The following is a 7,106-nucleotide window of genomic DNA, read 5'->3' on the forward strand; positions in this document are numbered from 1 at the left end:
TCCAGTGAACACACAAATCTGTGAATTAGCAGCTCCACCAGTTTGTGAGTAACAGCAATCTCACTCCATGATAGTGCTGAATCTGCAGATAATCACAGGATGTGATGGCATACCATGTCTGTATTACGCAAGTAACACGTCCATTAAGGTTTCTGCCTTAAACTCCAAAAAGCAATGAAATTACGATGATTGAGTGGAAGAGTTTCAATAGTTTTCTTACATTTTAGATTGTGTGTAAGGAACCTTAATCGGACATGTTAAACCGTAAGGTTTTTTTTGTCTATGGAATATATATATATATATATATATATATATATATATATATATATATATATACACATAAATATATATATATTGTGTAAGCTTGCGAGCAGGGTTCTCTTACCTCTCTGTCTGTATGTATTACCCAGTATTGTCTTATTAATGTTTGTTCCCAATTGGAAAGCGCTACGGAATTTTCTGGCGCTATATAAATAAATGTTGATGATGATGATATATATATTGTGACAGAGTCACTGGAAGGAGTCTAAATGTGTGTGTCCCAGGCTTCCTGCATTGTATACATCATTGTATGCATAAGGCCCAGTTCGGGTTTTCTGGTCTGCCAGTCTCAAAAGAGACTGTCAAGAGATGCACCTGGGAGGTCCTGTGAAAAAAGCAGCTAGAATAGGCAATCAGTGTCTCAGACCTGGAGAGGAGGTGAGTTGCCTCCTGAGATACTCTGCTGCAGTGAGCAAAAATATGTTGTAGTTCTGAGAGAGGGTCTTGCTAAATGCATTAACTAGCAGCCAGACCGCTAGGATTTTGTTTGTAACGGTTTTGTTTACAAGCTGGTGAATAAACTGGCTGTGTCTGTTATCCTAAAACCTCTGGACTTATGTGGTTTACTGCTGCTGTTCACCAAGGAGATAGTACCAATTCCCTGATTATATATATATATATATATATATATATATATATATATATGTATATATATATATAATCTGTAGATCACAGGATTTTCAGCATGGAAGATATTTTCAAGCAGATCTATGAAGCAAGTGATATTTGCTCAAACACTGGTTGAAGGTACCAGTGTTCAGGTCAGATGAAATCAGAAAGATACATTTCAGTGTACAAGTCCGTGCATTTTATACAGATTTGGACACAGGCTATTTTTAGAATCAGGATGTAACCCTGTTTACCAAAACATAGATTTACATGTATCGCAAAGCTAACAATATTTACACTTATCTGTCAAATGTCCTGCATTTTTGTTTTAGATGCAGGAAATGTAGCAGCACATTTTAAATTAAATCTTCCTGTCTCCAAGTGAAACCTCACACATCAAAAGGCCTGATTAGCATTAGACCCTTTTGTTCCAACAGTTGCAAAATACACATTCCCAAAGAAAGGTATAAACTTCTAACAAGTCATTTCCCCACATCACATTACACAGCAGTCTTTCTAAACAAAGGCTCATTGTATCAGATATATACATCAGACATAATGCATTTCCTCTAGGAAGACTAAACAGAAAAAACACATTGTCTACCCTGGTCTCAGAAATAATGATTACCTATCTCAAAATATACACAATATTAAAAGTAAGTGCATTGGCAATTTATATAAATAAGCGCCCTGCGCTATTTCCTTTAAATATGTTTATACCATAAGTTATTTATCAGTGATCCAGTCACACATCACACACAGCAGGTGAAATAAGTATTGAACACATCAACATTTTTCTCAGTAAATATATATTTAATGTGGCTATTGTAATGAAATGTACAGCAAATGTCAGCAACAACACTTGCAATCCACACATGCAAAGAAATGAAACCATAGATATCCATAATTTAAATCTTGTGTAATAATGTGAAATGGCATAGGGAAAAAGTATTGAACACATTAAGAAAGGGAGGTGCAAAAAGGCATGGAAAGCCAAGACATCAGCTGAAATCTATCAGTAATTAGAAAGCAATCTTGCCAGCTGGTTCAGCCACAACTGATGGCCTTCGTAATGAGACCTTCATCTCATTACGAAGTTGTCACACATCTCATTATGGGTAAAAGCAAAGAGCTTTCAAGACTTTCGCTACCTTATTGTTGCAAAACATACTGATCGCATTGGTTACCAAAGGATCTCTAAACTGCTGAATGTTACAGTTAGCACTGTTGGGGCCATAATCCGGAAATGGAAAGAACATTTCACTATAAACCGGCCATGACCAGGTGCACCTCACAAGATGTTTGACAGAGGAGTGAAAAAAATCATCAGAAGAGTTGTCCAAGAACCAAGGACCAGTTGTGGAGAGCTTCAGAAAGACCTGGAATTAGCAGGTACAATTGTTTCAAAGAAAACAATAAGTAATACACTCAACGTCCATGGCCTGTATGCACGTTCAGCACGCAAGACTTCTTTGCTGAAAAAAAAACATGTTGAAGCTTGTTTAAAGCTTGCTGCACAACATTTGGACAAGCCTGTAAAATACTGGGAGAATATAGTGTAGTCAGATGAGAGCAAAATTGAACTCATTGGATGCCATAAAACATACCATGTTTGGAGGAGAAATGGCACTGCACATGACTCCAAAAACACATGCCAACAGTGAAGTTTGGAGGTAGGAACATAATGGTGTGGGGCTGTTTTTCTGCACACGGTACTGGCATAGTGGATATCATTGAAGGATGAATGGAAAATATACTGAGACATTCTTGATAAAGATCTTCTGCCATCTTCCAGGATCCTGAAGATGAAACAAGGGCGGACATTTCAGCAAGACAATGATCCCAAACACACAGCCAAAGACACTTTCAATTGGTTTCAGAGAAAGAAAGTTAAGCTGTTAGAAGGGCCCAGCCAATCACCTGACTTGAATCCAATTGAAAATCTATGGAAAGAACTAAAGATCAGAGTTCATAGAAGAAGCCCACGGAACCTTCAAGATTTGAAGACTATTTGTGTTGAAGAATGGGGCAAAATCCCACCTGAGCAATGCAATGCATGCGACTAGTTTCTCCATACAGAAGGCATGTTGAAGCTGTCATTACCAATGAAGGCTTTTGTACAAAGTATTAAATAAATTTCAGGAAACGTGTTCTATACTTTTTCCCTGTGTCATTTCACATTATTATATAAAACGTAAATTAAGGACATCTATGGTTTGATTTCTTTGACTATGTGGATTGCAAGGGTTGTTGTTGACATTTGGTGTAAATTTAATTACAATAGCCACATTAAATATATATTTACTGAGAAAAATGTTGATGTGTTCAATAATAATTCCAAAAGTTTTGAGAATGACACAAGTATTGCTTTTCACAAAATTAGTTTTTTGACCTTTTTATCAGATGTTGCTATGGTGTACTGAAATAAAATTACAAGCATTTCATAAGTGGCAAAGGCTTATTATTGACAATTGCATTAAGTTTATGCAAAGAGTCAATATTTGCCGTGTTGACCTTTCTTTTTGAAGACCTCGGCAATTCGCCCTGGCATGCTGTCAATCAACTTCTGGGCCATATACTGACTGATGGCCGCCCATTCTTGCCTAATGAATTCTTGGAGTTTGTCAGAATTTGTGGGTTTTTGTTTGTCCACCCGCCTGTTGAGGATTGACCACAAGTTCTCAATGGGATTAAGGTCTGGGGAGTTTGCTGGCCATGGACCCAAAATTTCCATGTTTTGATCCCTGAGCCACTTACTTATCACTTTTGCCTTATGGCAAGGTGCTCCATCATGCTGGAAAAGGCATTGTTCCTCACCAGACTGTTCTTGGATGGTTGGGAGAAGTTGTTCTTGCAGGATGTTTTGGTACCGTTCTTTATTCATGACTGTGTTTTAGGCAACATTTTGAGTGAGCCCACTTCCTTGACTGAGAAGCAACACCACACATGAATGGTCTCAGGATGCTTTACTGTTGGCATGACACAGGACTGATGGTAGCGTTCACGTTTACAACTCCGGACAAGCGCTTTTCCACATGCCCCAAACAATCTGAAAGTGGATTCATCAGAGAAAATGTGTTTACCCAGTCCTCAGCAGTCCAATCCCTGTACCTTTTGCAGAATATTAGTCTGTCCCTGATGTTTTTTCCTGGAGAAAAGTGGCTTCTTTGCTGGCCTTCTTGACACCAAGCCATCCTCCAAAATCCTTTGCCTCACTGTGCATGCAGATGCACTCACACCTGCCTGCTGCCATTCCTGAGCAAGCTCTGTACTGGTGGGAGTGTGATCACTCACAATTTTGCCTAAAAACAGCCATGAATAAAAAATGGTACCATACCAAAACATCCTCCAAGAGCAACTTCTCCCAACCATTCAAAAACAGTTTGGTGATGATGCAACACTTGCCATAAGAGAAAAGTGATATCTAAGTGGCTCAGGGATCAAAACATCAAAATTTTGGGTCCATGGCCAGGAAACTCACCAGAGCTTAATGGGATTAAGAACTTGGGGTCAATCCTCAAGAGGTGTGTGCACAAACAAAAACCCACAAATTCTGACAAACTCCAAGCATTGATTAGGCAAGAATGGGCGACCATCAGTCAGTATGTGGCCATGACTGTATAAATATCTTTTAATTTGTCTACCCGGTAAAGGTGATCAAGGTTCTGTGCCATATGGTGAAATACTTTATCAGCCCATGTAAAGTGAAGTTTTCCATTAACCACCTTAATATTTTCCCTGGCCCTTACTGAGGTGCGATCTCTTAATTGGGATGTAATAAAACATATGATGCCTCCAAGGGAGGTGTGTCCAACGCTTCCTCTTTTTCTCTGCTTTCACCAGCTAACAACACTAAGGGAAAATCAACAGACTTCTCAGGGCTCACCACTACTTCTTTTACCTCTTCAAAGGGTACCAGGTTGATGGCAAAACAGCAGAAAATCTATACCATAGAATACACTGTATCAGGGACTTAATTACCCTAACTTCCTTGCAGAGAAACTTTATTAGAAATATGGGATAGTTTTTAATGTTCCCATGCACATCTACAATCTCTAACATAAGTCCCTTTAAGCTTACTAAAGCCACCAAGGTAGTGTGCACTAAAGTCCCAAAGTCCAAAAAAAGCTTCTGCTTCTCACCTTTCTACTTGATTTTACCCATTATCTATTCTGTTGCTGAGGATCAGCTGGCCAAAACAAACACCAGCGAATAAGTAGTCACATGGCTGCTCTACAGTACATTGGCTCAGAAATGAGGGGGTAGGTAGCTGCAATATGGCCTGGTTCCTGGCATCTCCACCACTGTATGGAACTCTGGTCCCAGAAGACACACAAATTTGGGGTTCATTAGTCCTTGGAATTTTCACTTAACAGTTGGTGTCTTCTCTGAACCAGCCCCTGTTGAAGAACTTAAAATACAGAACTTAATGGGCAATTTGGTACTGAAATTCGGTCGTTCAGGGGGACCCAAGAACGCTATATATCTTGAAACTTTTCCGCTGAGTTGACCAGCTGTTCTTGTGTCCTGGAGATCTAATAGTCCTACCCAGTATTGAATTGTAGGTGGTAGAGAGTGAACACACTTGTCTATGACAACTTTCTCTAACATTTGCACAGGTGAGGAATCCTCCGGTTGTTGCCACTTCCTCTTCAGGTGAATCAAATGATACATTTAGAATCTTGCAGGCTAGTCAAAGGAAATGGTCCAGTCGTGCAACCTTAAAGCTCGTGCAGTGCTGCCTACCCCCAAATGGACTATCTCCTTAACTTAGAATAGTTTAAAGCATCCAGCTTACCCAGGTCAAAGTAAGTTTTTTTTGGAACTCATCTGTCAAAAAGGGTGCTAGCACCTCTGCCCATTGTTCCACTGGCAACTACTCTCTTGGCAATCCCCTTGTTCTGCCAGGTAGCGTTCTACATCATATGTTCATGTCATCTTGTAAATATTTTTGTACAACCTCATATGTGGTGGGCCTGGCATTTGTATCTTTTGCATGTTCTCTGCCATTTGTCCTAAGGCCTCATGAACACTACCATTAATTTGTGCCTAATTGGCATCGGCCTGCATCAAATGCTTAATCATTTCCACAATGTATCAGATTTTGTAAGCAACATTATGGTGCCTTTTAACCAAGACATATACCAGCAGAACATTAACCTATTCTCAAATTCTATCCAGACTTTCAGTTTGTGAAACAGCTAAGTTGATCAAACAGGTATGGCACAATATTTATGAGCAGATTTTAACACATACCAGCCTATGAAATTGTTTCCAGATTTTCACTTTCACCAATTTTAAAACTTTCTTTGCAAAAAAGAGGAAGAAAAAAAGCCACTGAAAAGTTCAGATTCTTTGCTTCTTTTCTGTCTTTCCACAGAAAAAATGCTTGCTTCCCTTGCAAAACACCAATTTATTAATTGTAATCGACAGCTCACAAACACTTTCTTTGCTGTCTCTTGCTTGACAACGTATCTCCTTTTCAGGTAAGTTCAGCAGATTTTAGTAGCATTAACAGTTAGATAACCCATAGGTAAAGGTTTAAACCAAACGTGGCTGGCTTTTATTGGCATCAAAACAAAGTTCACATAAGTTTCTGGTCAATGTGCAGTCAAACAATCCAATTTATATGTATGAAATTATATTTAGTTAGTAATAGCAGCGGGGAGGGGGGCAGCAACAGCCAAACAGTGCTCATTATCAAGTGCTGCTTGTTAGGCTAATTGGGCTCTACCTCTCATTGGTCCCTCAGTAAATAAAAAACCCCTTCCTATCACCTATTATGCTGGTGATCCAGCTATCGATCTCAGCCGCCCACACAAAGCAATAAAAAGAGCATTTTAATAAGTATTTATGCTCCTTACTCAATAATAAGTCTCTATTAACTTTGCAAAATAAGAGAGCAATATTTGTCAATACTTCCTTGCAAGATTGGTCTACCTGGCTCAGGTAGTTCAGGAGCAGCAATGGAAAGAAAGTTTGAGATCTTGCATCAGATTTTCAATGGAATTAAAGGCCAGGACTGGGCCACCCAAACACATCTATTTTCTTTATTTTATGTAACTCCAGTGATGCTCTTGCAGTGTCATTGCCCTCCCTAGTTTGAGCTTTTTTTGGCAAAGGGTAGCATTTTTTTGTCTGAAGCATAGTTGGGGAGGAAAAAGCTACTCAAATAG

The sequence above is a fragment of the Mixophyes fleayi genome, chromosome 10, assembly GCF_038048845.1.
Source record: "Mixophyes fleayi isolate aMixFle1 chromosome 10, aMixFle1.hap1, whole genome shotgun sequence".
NCBI lineage: Eukaryota > Metazoa > Chordata > Amphibia > Anura > Limnodynastidae > Mixophyes > Mixophyes fleayi.